At 36.0% G+C, this 12,135-nt stretch overlaps 1 long non-coding RNA gene across 1 annotated transcript in view; it reads left to right on the forward strand.

The window, feature by feature from the left end:
• Nucleotides 1-6: 6 nt before the first annotated feature.
• Nucleotides 7-12,135, forward strand: part of LOC116531195 — a 28,386-nt gene continuing 16,257 nt past the window's right edge. Inside the window, exons 1-2 of the long non-coding RNA XR_004260310.1 lie at nt 7-2,589; nt 3,870-4,086. This is a non-coding gene — a long non-coding RNA (uncharacterized LOC116531195). The remainder of the gene's footprint in view (nt 2,590-3,869; nt 4,087-12,135) is intronic.

A 12,135-nucleotide genomic window follows, 5' to 3' on the forward strand; every position in this document is an offset into this window, starting at 1 on the left:
GAGGGAGCAATCCGTGATCCATGCAGGACAAAGGACCATTTCAAGAGAGTGCTGCAGAGCAGTCTCAGAGGATTTGGACTGAAATGAAGCTGCTGCATTGAAGGTCTAGGAGGTCATAGGTAATCTTGGCAAGAGAAGTCGTCATAAAAGATAGTAACAAAGTAAGATGAAAACGTTCTAGGAAGTGAGTGGAAGGTAGTAATGCGAGGTGGGTAAATATAAATTACATTTTTATTAATATTTTTCTGATTTTTTTTTGTCAGTGAATGAAAAGAGAGACAATGATGACTAGAGGAGGACAGTTCAAGCTTTTTCAATAACATTCAGGAACTATCCAATATTGATTATCCATTATGTGCCAAGCACCTTGATAGGTCCTATAGATCTGAGATGCAGTGCCTAGCTTAGCTCTCACAGTCTACTGGAGGACACAGAGGCAGTTGCAATACAATGTGGCACTGAGTGCTGTCTGTATATGGTGGTGAATGGAGGCTGCTGTGGGAGAATATACAAACATCTAACAGGGATAAGTAATAGGTTTATGGAATGCTTTCTGGGGCAAGTGAAGCCTGAATTCAGGCCTTTGAGCTGAGGTCTGAATGATGAGCATGGGTGGGGAGCAGTTTCCAGGAAGGAGGTAGTGCCTGTGCAGAGGCTCAGAGGAAGAGGGAACTGAAATTAGTCCTGTCTAGTTGCAACTTAGAGTCGGGTATACTGACGGGGGTTAACAAAGAGCCATTGAAGTTTTAAAGTAGAGGAATGATATCTTCAGATTTGCATTTTATAAAGCTCTTCTGCTTTATAAGATGGAAGACAGTCTGTTACTCTTTTTTAGACTCATGGTTTGATGATTAAACACCTGATAGGAGTCATGGTCAAGGCGGGAAACAGATATCATATTCAAATGTTTAAATGAGGAAAGTTTAATGAAAGGACTCTTCGCAGAGTTGACAGGGTAAGGGACCCACAGTCTAGAGAGAAGTTGAAAGGAAGAGGGGACAAATATCCTGATTTCTCTCATCTCCTACTTTCTGATCTCTTGGTGGTGCCTCCCATGATCCAACACCAATCAAGGCCAGAGGGTAGAGGGCACCAGAACATACAGTTCATAGAGGACAGACTCTTGGGTCACAAAGTAGGGCACTGAAAGGTATAGAATGGATGGAAGAGGATGGAAAGCCACCAGCACACAAATGATATAGTCAGGGTTCACCGTAGGAAGCCAAAACCATTCTGGATATTTCAGAAAAACAAAGGGATTCCATCCAGGCAATTCATTGCTTCTGAAAGCTGTAGAAGGGCTGGAGGAGTTGAGGTGAGCAGCCTGCTGAATTCAAAGTCACATGCCTTGTGGTAAACATTGCTAGTGTCCACTAGTATCTGGTCCTCCTTTACTTCTGAGCATATGGGAATTTACTGTTCCCAGTTCCCTTGCAGTTGGGTGGGGCCTTGTGATGAGTTGTAACCAATAAAATGTGAGAAGTGTCACTTCCAGGATGAGACAGTGAAAAGCCTTTGAGCAGTTCTCTAGACTATCTCTTCCCTGCCACAATAGTCGTGGAGGAGGCCTTGGGTTAAGATGTAGCAGCCACTAGATTGAAGTAGCCCAGATCTCTGAGTCAGCACATGGAAAGCAACTGCCCACACCTGCAGGAAACATTTTTGTCTGTGAGAAAGAAACTTTTTTACATTAAGCCACTGAGATTTTGGGGGTTGCTTGTCACTACAGCATAAGGCTAGCTTATTTTAACATACACTGTAGCTGGGATGGGATGCTGACACTAGAACACGCTGCCGCCGTCACCGCCACTGGTTCTCACAGCTATCAAGACTGTGAGGAGTTTGAATGCCACAGACATGTCATCACACCTTGCTTGCAAGTGACACAGCAGCAAGAGAGAGCCTCCATTTCACTTGTACCTGTGTTTTCATAAGGGCATTTATTTGACAGGCCTTATTTGCACCTAAAACTTGAGTGTCAAGGGAGTCTGAGAAATGTAATTTTCAGTTTTCCAACTGAAAGGTGGTGGAATGAATAGGATGGTGGAATGAATGTTAAGACAGCAGGTCTAAGCATCTACTCCAGTACTTATAATGCAAGTTTCTTAAAGACAGAGGTGATTTGCTGATCATCTGTGTATCTTTTCTTTATATCCCAGTACCTAGTGGGTATTCAATACATATTTTTTGAAATGATCTGAATTTATAGGCCTATCCTTACTGTTTTAACTCTCAGGTAAAACAATAGGGTGAATAGATGTGTGCTAAGACTGCTTGCTGCCAGAGGTGTGACAGTTCTTACAGGCTTATTCAATTCTCTTGAAAAGCATTTACTACCGCTTAAAACTGTGTACACTCCCCCTTTACCTTTCCCCTATGAAGAGGATATTTAAGTCTCAACCCTCTGGTCTTTCTTTGAGTCTCATATTTGCACTGCTACTCTGTCCATGTGCATTAATAAATTTGTATGCATTTTCTCCTGTGAATTGATTTTCCCCTCTGTCTATTTTCAGTCATTTCGGCAAACCTTCAGAAGGCAGAGGGGAAGCTTTCCCATCAACCTTATACCTGTAGTAATTTGGAAAAAAGGTAAGGTACCTACAAAACCCATAGTTCTAGAAGAGATTGGAAAATGGAATGTTAGTAGGTTATATTTATTGGCTGCATTCAGTAAGATATTAGAAACATGAGATGCACTCATGCAATAATTAGCAGGTTTGCAAGCATAAATGAAAAGGAATATAGAGAGAGTCCAGAAATTTGGAGCCTCAAAAGGTTGGAAAACCTAACTGCTCTATACTTCAATGAATAGGAAATAAGATTGAAAAACCTCTTGAGCAACAAGGGCCTGTTAAGACTCAGCCATGAAGCAAAGATTTTATTTAGAATGTGGTCTTCACATTTAAGCCTGGTGGTCTCAAAGTAGCCTCCTTAAATTGAGAGGAAGAGAGGCATGGAATGAAGAAGGAAAGAAATAAGATTGAGAATTTTCTCTAGGAAACCTTAGTGTTGCTGGCATATGGAACTGACTGGAAGCAAAAAGATCAAAGACTTTTCAGTTTTTGAAGTACTGTATTGCTAAAGAAATTATGAGACTGAGACTGCATTAAAAGTTGTACTCTCCTCAAGAAAATCACATTCCTCTATACTCATTTCAAATGCAGGCTTAGAGGAAAAATTTCCAGAGGTCAGAGCCAGGGACCACAGAGGACAACAGATAAGCAGATTCCTCACAGAGAAGGGAAACGGTCTAGCTGAGAAACAGCTCCCATTGCCAGCTCAGAGCCACCACAATGCCTCTCTGCAGAATTTCATTTTTGTGATGGGCCAGGGTCCCACTTTTCCCTCTTTCCTACCTGGAAGTATTTACTATATTTGTTCTATCATTATATATTGGGTGTGAGTGAGGGAAGATATTTTATTAGTTCATAGGTCATAGCTCTAATTAAAATGTTAGACTGGACAATTATTTGTAGTGGGGCTGTCCTTTGTATTGTACAAGGTTTATCAGGTTCCCTGTCCCCTACCCATTAATTGTCCCTCATTCCCAGTTATGTTAATCAAAAATATCTTCAGACATTCCCTAATATCTCCTGGGGGACAAAATCAAAATCTCCATTCAGATCTGATGGAGGATCCTGTGTATTACATGGGAATCCTGCACTTTGAACTTGATGCAATGACAGGGTAGATTTTAGGTTATCTCATTTGGTGACAGAATGAGTGTATTATTTATTTGGGAAGAAGAGTGAAATGGCTTTTTTTGGTGACCAAATGGATGGACTATGGCATAGATTACTAGGTCATCACAAAAGCCGTTTTCTTGAGTACGCAGTTCGACTATATTTTCCAGTCTTCCTTGCAATCAGGTGCTACTGCAAGACTCAGTTCCAGCCAGTGGAATGTGTGCAACTTCCAGGCCTGGCCCATAAAAACCTCTTGCATGTGATCCTTTCACTCTTCTCCCATTTGATGGCTGGATATTGACATCAAGGATGATGCCAGATGCCAGATGTGGAAGATGGGAAAGCCTCTACCTGTCTGGATCCCTATTGGCAATTTATAACCAGGTTATCAGTCTGTGAGGTAAGTGAAAAATTAGCATTTAATTTGCTATGTGTGTTTTTTTAAAATTACTATTTTAAAAGATTGTGGAAAATACATATGACATAAATTGATCATGTTAACCATTTTTAAGTGTACAGTTCTGTGGCATTAAGTATAGTCACATTGTTGTGCAACCATCACCTCCATCCTCCTCCAGAACACTTTTCATCTTGCAAAATTGAGATTCTGTACCCATTTTACAATAACTCCCCATTCCCCCAATCCCAGACCCTGGAAACCACTGTTCTACCTTGCATCTCTATGAGTTTGACTACTCTATGAATGAAATCACACAATATTTGTTCTTCTGTAACTGGCTTATTCACTTAAATGTTTAATCTTTTAAGCCACTGAAATTTGGGATGTGTTTGCTATAACAACTAGAATTATATACTGTGTGCCTGGAACAGACTAGATCCTCAAATAAATGTTTTCTGAGTAAGTGAACATTCAAAAATTGTTAATTTAAAACATATTTTAGGACATTATGTTGGATTTAATTTGTAAATTTATATTGTTTTATAATGATATAAAATTTTATAAGATATTGAATTTTATGTGTAATATACATTTAGGTAACATTATAATTACAATAATTTAAATCGACAGCAGGAGTCCATGACTTTTTTTCCCCTATAGATGATTTTTTTTGGGAAACATGCTATTATTGGGTTGTTTGAAAAAGCATATATTCTAACAAAATTGAATCAAATACTTGCTTTAATTTTCCATTGCCTAAAACCAAATTTGACTAGACTTATTGAGGATCGATTATAAGAGAATGAGATAGGAGCTTGAATAATTGCATTCCCAGCCAAGCAAAAGGTTTTTGTTTTACATCAAAGGAAATATGACAGTTAAAACAAACAACTCTCTCTTTGGTCCTGTGGTTGAATAGGGATGCTACTAATACCTGAGTACTGACATTTTATCATCTTGATTACTAGTCTGTCTGACAGGAGAATAAAGGCTTTCAAGGAAAGAACCAGATACTTTCTAAGGTACCTCCTTTAATTCTAAAACTTGATCTCTTTCATAACTAGTTCTTTTTTATCTAATTTTCAAATCTCTATGAAAAGATGGCAAATTGCCTTTGTAGTTCTTAAAAGCAGACACTAGACTATATACTTTTCTATCAGAAACCACAATATTTATCCAACAACTTCTTTCCAGTCAAAACATAGAGTGGATCAAAATGTGTTCTTTGAGCAATTGTAATATCCCTGAGAACACTAGACTGATAGCATGTGGGGGATCTCAAACTCAATTTGGCAGCCCCTTCCTTGCCTCCTTCACATTCTAATGTTAGGATAGTTCTGAAGATGATCACTTCTGACCTCATATAATTATTCCTGTACTGTCAGGCAGAATTGGATTTCTCTTTTTGGGAAATACTAAATACTAATTTCATAAACACACATATTTATGGACGTTATAGAAAATGAGTCTCTTTTTCTAAGAGAGAGCATTTTAGAAAATACTGATGCTTTCCAAAACAGTTGAGAAAATCTTTTATGAATTGAAACGAAACCCACCTGAAATTCCAAATCTGGAAAATCTTAATAATTTGTTGATTTACTTTGCTTATATAACCTGCACATATGTGTATGTAGAAATGGTTGGGAGGTGTGTGTTTTTATCCAATTAGCCTGCATCATCTGCTTAGAGGTGCACTATATCATGTTTTCTGTCATTGTACTTTTTGCTTTTTTAACACCAATTTTCTAACAGTTCTTTGGTATGCACTCACATATCTGGTGATGTTGTAATTAAATATGACCTTTGTTTTCAAATAAAAAAATCCCCTTTGTTTTCTGAAAAAAGTAATTTGGATCTAAACAATTTTCAAAAATTAATAAATCAAAGAGGAATGCTTTGAAAAAAAAACCAAAGCAAAAAGCACATTCAACCAGAGCCTACATTATGCATTTTCTGAGTAAATTGGCACAAAACCAGAATACTGTAGTTTTTTATTTAGCTAGATACCTGGAAAACATTTTTAAAATTAGCATTATTTTTTCCTTTTATACCAGAGGTAAAGAACTTCCAAGTACATTTTTTTAACCTGATATATATATATATACACACACACACACACACACACACACACACACACACACATATATATATGTACACATATATAATTTTTTTTTTTTTTGAGACGGAGTTTCATTCCTGTTACCCAGGCTGGAGTGCAATGGCATGATCTCGGCTCACTGCAACCTCCACCTCCTGGGTTCAGGCAATTTTCCTGCCTCAGCCTCCTGAGTAGCTGGGATTAAGGGCACGCGCCACCATGCCCAGCTAATTTTTTGTATTTTTAGTAGAGATGGGGTTTCACCATGTTGACCAGGATGGTCTCGATCTCTTGACCTTGTGATCCACCCGCCTCGGCCCCTCAAAGTGCTGGGATTACAGGCATGAGCCACTGTGCCTGGCCCGTTATAAATATTTTTATAAAACATGCAAATTGATCAAGTAAGATACAAAAATAAAATTGCTTTTATGACAATGATAAGATAAAGACAATGTTTCCCATAATGTCCATAAGCTCATATGGAGCTTTAAGTTAAGGCTACATACCATTAGAATTCTGAAATGAATCAGAGGTATGACTCAATAACAATGGATGTTGAGCTAGGAGTTCCCAGTTTTAATCTCAGTTCTGCTTCTGATGGTTTAATTTTGAGCAAGTAAAAACTTCCCTGAACTCACTCTGTTCTGCAGAGTGAGGGAAATAGTCTTGATCAACGCTGTCCAACAGAACTTTCTGCAATGATGGAAATATTCTCTGCTCTGTCCAATATGGTAGTCACTAGCCACATGTGGTGACTGAACACTTGAAATGCAGTAGGTATGACTAAAGAACTGAATTTTGCATTTTATTTAATTATAATTAAATGAAATAGCCACATATGGCTAATGGCTACCATATTGGATAGCAGAGGTCTAGAATCACTCTCATTCACTCATTTAGCCAGCATTTAAGTGCCTACAATCTGCCAAGCAAGCATCCGGCTAGGTGGGGAAGGTGTGTCATCACATCTTTGCCTTCAAGGAGTTAACGTGAAGAAAACTAAGTACTTGCTAGTACGTGTGCTTCAATAAGCATAATAAGCATATGCAAAAAGCTCTGTGTACTCATAGAGAGCAATAACCAGAAGGTATATCATCTCTAAGGTCCTCTCCAGCTCTAAAATTATATAACTATAGATATGTATGTATCTATATATCCACAGATATATATGTCTATCTATATGTATATATGCATATGTATATGTTATCTATGTATATATATTAGATAGATATATAGATCTAAATATATAAATGATATATACATATATAGATATGTATACTATATATATAGCTATCTATATTTTAATATATATTTATATAGTCATATATTTATATATTAAAATATTAGTAGAGGTATAGCCAATATATTTATAAATATATATCCATATGTACCACATATATTTATAGATATATATTTACATATTCAAATATATAAATTTATATATTCAAATATATTTTTTAAATTTACTTTTATATATCTCTATATATTTATGTACATGTCTATCTATCTATTTATCTATCTTTAAAATTAGAAATGGAGGTCTCACTATATTTCCCAGGCTGGTCTTGAGCTCTGGGCCTCAAGCGATTCTCTTGCCTCAGCCTCCCAAAGTGCTGGGATTAGAGGCATGAATCACTATGACTGGTGAGCTCTAAAATTATATGAATTAAACTCAACAAATATTTACTGAGCACCTATTTTCTATGCATCTCTTTATCAGCTCAATTTCTTGGTGAATGATTACCACTCAAAGGGTAGTAACTAAACTACTATCAGCACTCTTGTTGATTGATTCATTCAATATTTGGTGAGTGTTTATGTACCAAGAACTTCACTAGGCACACATGAAAAAAAACGAATTCGATAATGATTTCAAAGGTTCATAGTAAAACATTGACATTAACTCTATTTTTCAGGAAATAAATTACCAGATTCTGGGTTCACTTTGGTCATATTTAGAATTGATGGTGTTTCAAATCTTATTTCAAATATCTAGAGCCAAATCATGAGCATTTCCTAGTATTAGTAATAAAGACTGTGAAAATGAAAAAATTGGGTATGTTTGGCCATTAAAAACTATGCACAAGCTTTGTAATAGAATATATTGATTAAAGTAAATACTCTGATATCTTTCTTAGAAAAGATTCTTTTATATTGTTACCTAGATATAAATATGTATTCCTTTTCAATGTACTTTTTTCTTTTTTTGCAGATGTCTAGCTACAGTATAGAAAAATACTAGTACAGTATTTATTTATTTATTTAACATGCAAATATTACTGTGCTATTCAATTGGAAAATACAAAAGCAAATTAGAGTAGGATCTTCTTCTCAAGAAGTTGATAGGGAAAATAAGAAATAGAAGAAAGCTGAGAAAGAGGCATTTTCAAAATGTCCTTCAGAGCACTTTGGAGGTGGAAGTAGTTACTTCCAGATGAGACATTAAGAGAAGGCTTTGCGGAGGATGTGACACTGAGCTAGACCTTGGACCTTGAAGGAAGTGTAGAATCTGTAACAGCAGAGAAGGAAGGAAAGGCCATTTCCCAGGCAGGAAAGCACAAAATTAGGGAGGAGAAAAATGTGAGTTAAAACAAAGGACAAAATAGCTGAGAAAAAGTAGAGGATAATCAGATTTTAAACATAGATTGTGGTGGATCCTACTTTTAAATGCTAGGCTGGTAAGTCTAGACTCTATTTTGTAGATTGTAAGGCATTTGAGCAAGGGGATAAAAAAATCAGAGTTGTACATTAGGAAAATTAACCTGGCAGAAGTATTTAATATATATTTTGGGGTAGGGAGAGGCTAAATGCGGGGACCAGTTATTAGGCTAGTTGTTACAGCCGTGCCGATGATAGGTTGATATGAGGCTCTGAATTAGGATACTATCAGGAGATTAGAGAGAAAGGGGCTTACGAGAGGTTATTGTAAACCTAGAATCAATAAGACCTGGTAACTTATGTCATATAGTGATAGAATAAAGAAAAGAAGAAGTTAAAAATGACTCCAATATTATACCTCTTCATGACAGAGAGGAGGAGGAGAAACAGATTTAGATTGATGTAGAAAATATACTCTATAAGGAAGAAAAATATTTATATTACATTCTGGTTGAATATGTATGTATATATATATATTCAACTAACTTTAACTGAATGAAAATATGAAGTGCACTGGAGATATCTTCAATTTTTTCACTGTGATAGCAATCTGAGTATCTAGGTTACTTATAGTCAATGTTGCTTCTTTTATTATGTAAGTATATTTATATTCTCAGACTGATAAATTGGAGAAATGCCTCTTGTAACCTTAACCTGACCTTGGTTTAGCCATGTGTCCGAGGTATATAGATTTTCTTACTGCATTCAAGATCTTTCACCAAGGAGATTCTTAAAATAGCACAAAAGATCTTTAACAACAAGAAATTCTCATCCATGGATGGCCTTGATTTAAGCTTTTAGCTTTCATGCTTTTTGAACTCTTAAATTGAGGGGCTTTCCAGATTAAATCTGATGTGGTTAATATATTTTTAAAAAATAGCCTGCAGACAATTACTGTCATAGAGTGAAACGTAATTTCTCAGTTGGAAAGCATAATCTTTATTCAATCTTTCTAAGAAGGAACACTCAGGTTTCAGTAGAGTTGGTTAAAACAATTTTTTAAGGGTTTAACAATTGTTTTACTGGAGCATTTTCTCCAGTAGGTGGATAGGGAAGATATTTTATTACTGGTGAGTCCATAAAAGACAAAATGTCTCAAGCAGTACTTTATTCCACATCTATGGTTTTTCACTTTCAATCTAAAAAGAACTACAGTAGGAATATGCAGTAGGCCTATTTAGTATGATAATTATAATGCCATATTTAACTTTACTAATTTTAAATTCTCCTTTATATCTTAAGAGCCATCTTTATAAAAGGCAAATTTTTGTTAGGTTGTTTGAGGGACAGGATGGCCAAATCTTAAGATATGTTGAGATACTCAGTATCATTTTCTTCCTTTGGCATGCTTCAAAATACTAAGAAAAGATGGGAGGTTGCTATGTGGGAACAGGAAAACTGCTGCATACTTGGCAAGTCAGTTTGGCCAAAGAAGATTGTAGCAGAATCTCACCCTGATGGTTTTAATCCATCAGGATGCAAGCAAAGCGAGCAAGAAACGAACAGAAATACCAACACAACAACAAAATGCCAGAACAGTAATTGTGGATGATAAAAAGAGGAAAAATTCCCCTCAGTGACATGTAGGAAATGAAGCTGAGATAAATGCAGAAACAACTTACTTAAAAGCAAGTTTGATCAATATTATTCAGCGTTTGACTTCAATTTTTGGCTTTACTTTTAGTGCAGAAGTGATTTCTTAAGATATAGTGTAACTAATCAAGCACCTTCATCTGTGGAACCCCGTTTTCGAGACAAGTATATTGGTCTTGCCCTAATATGATAAGCCTGGGCTATAGCATGAATGACGCTGCTGCTTCAAGATAGAAGTTGTTAGTAAGAGAGGGATATAGTGGTTATGTGGAATAGAGGGGGCAAGGGCAGGAGGAAAGGGTTCCATCTGCTTTTGCTGATTATAGTGACGTTAGGTGTTGAAGAATTCAGATGTGCTTTAATTTACCCCGCAGGTGTATTCCTGAAAAGTTGTATATAAACTGATTTTTTTTGTTGTTAAACAAATCTGAATGGCTATATCATATTTTCAGAATTCTTTTTATTTTATATTGATTTGTAATTGAAAGTGGTTTTTAATACTTTTGTTCTAAGTTTCTCTGCTACTTCTTGCCTGTTGTGCAATTAAGGCAGTCCTGCTTTGTAAATCCCAATACATATTTATAGGTTATGATTTTAAAAATTCCTTTAATGTAAAAAAATTGGCCCTTTCCTCTACTTTCTTAATTTAAATACTGAAAATTTGGAATTCTGTAATAATTATAATATCGGCAAACATTTATTGAGTACCTACTATATATTATACTAGGCATTGTTCTAGTTTAATAACTTCATGTATTCATTTATTTAAGCCTTCCACTCAATGAAACAGATGATATTATTCCTCCATTTTACAGATGAAGAAACTGAGCACAGGGAGATTAGGCATCTCTCCCAAGGTTACCCAATCAGTAAATGACAGAATGCTTGCACATCAGGGTTTCTTAAATGTGGCTCATAACAGTGATTGAGTTGAATTTGGAAGGTTTTATGCTCACTTGTTTAGAATCAATTAATTAATTTGTTTATTTAACAAATACATTATTGAGTTCCCACTCATTGATAGTGACTCTTCTATGCACTGAAAAAGCAGCAATAGACAAGACAAACAAAATTCCTGCATTAATGAAGCTTCCATTCTGGCAAATGAGATGTTATGTAACCAAACAAAGAAACAAATGTGTAATAACAAACAGTGATAACTTCAATGAAGAAAAATAAAATAGGGTAATTGTCATGGCAGGGACAGTGGGAGGAGGCAAGTTGCTATTTTTGATAGTTTGGACAAATCTTCTCAAAGATGTCTGAATGAAGTGCAGGAAAAGCCATAAGCAGATAGTAGAACAGAGTTCCAGGCAGGGGAATAGCAAATACAAAGGCCCTGTGGCAGGAATGAGCTTGATTCTTTCAAAGAACAATAAGAAGATTTGAGAAGAGGGTGCAATGGGAAGTGTGGTAGAAAATGAAGTCAGAGCAGCCAAGAAGAGGAGGCCATGAAAAAAATTTTTGAATTTTATTGAGTATAATGGGAAGGTGTACAAAGGTGTTGAACAAGGAAGTGGCATTATTTAATTTAAATTTTAAAAAGTTCACTCACCCTAGATGTTGTATGAAGAACTCATTATATGGAGATCAATTATCACTGGATGAGATATGATGGTGGCTTAGATTTATCTGCTCACATGTGGAAGACTATAGGAGGAGGTTTTTGGAGAGAAATAAAGACTTCATGTTAAACTTGA

The sequence above is a fragment of the Sapajus apella genome, unplaced genomic scaffold (genome assembly GCF_009761245.1).
Source record: "Sapajus apella isolate SASKATOON/1434 unplaced genomic scaffold, GSC_monkey_1.0 scaffold69, whole genome shotgun sequence".
Lineage (NCBI taxonomy): Eukaryota > Metazoa > Chordata > Mammalia > Primates > Cebidae > Sapajus > Sapajus apella.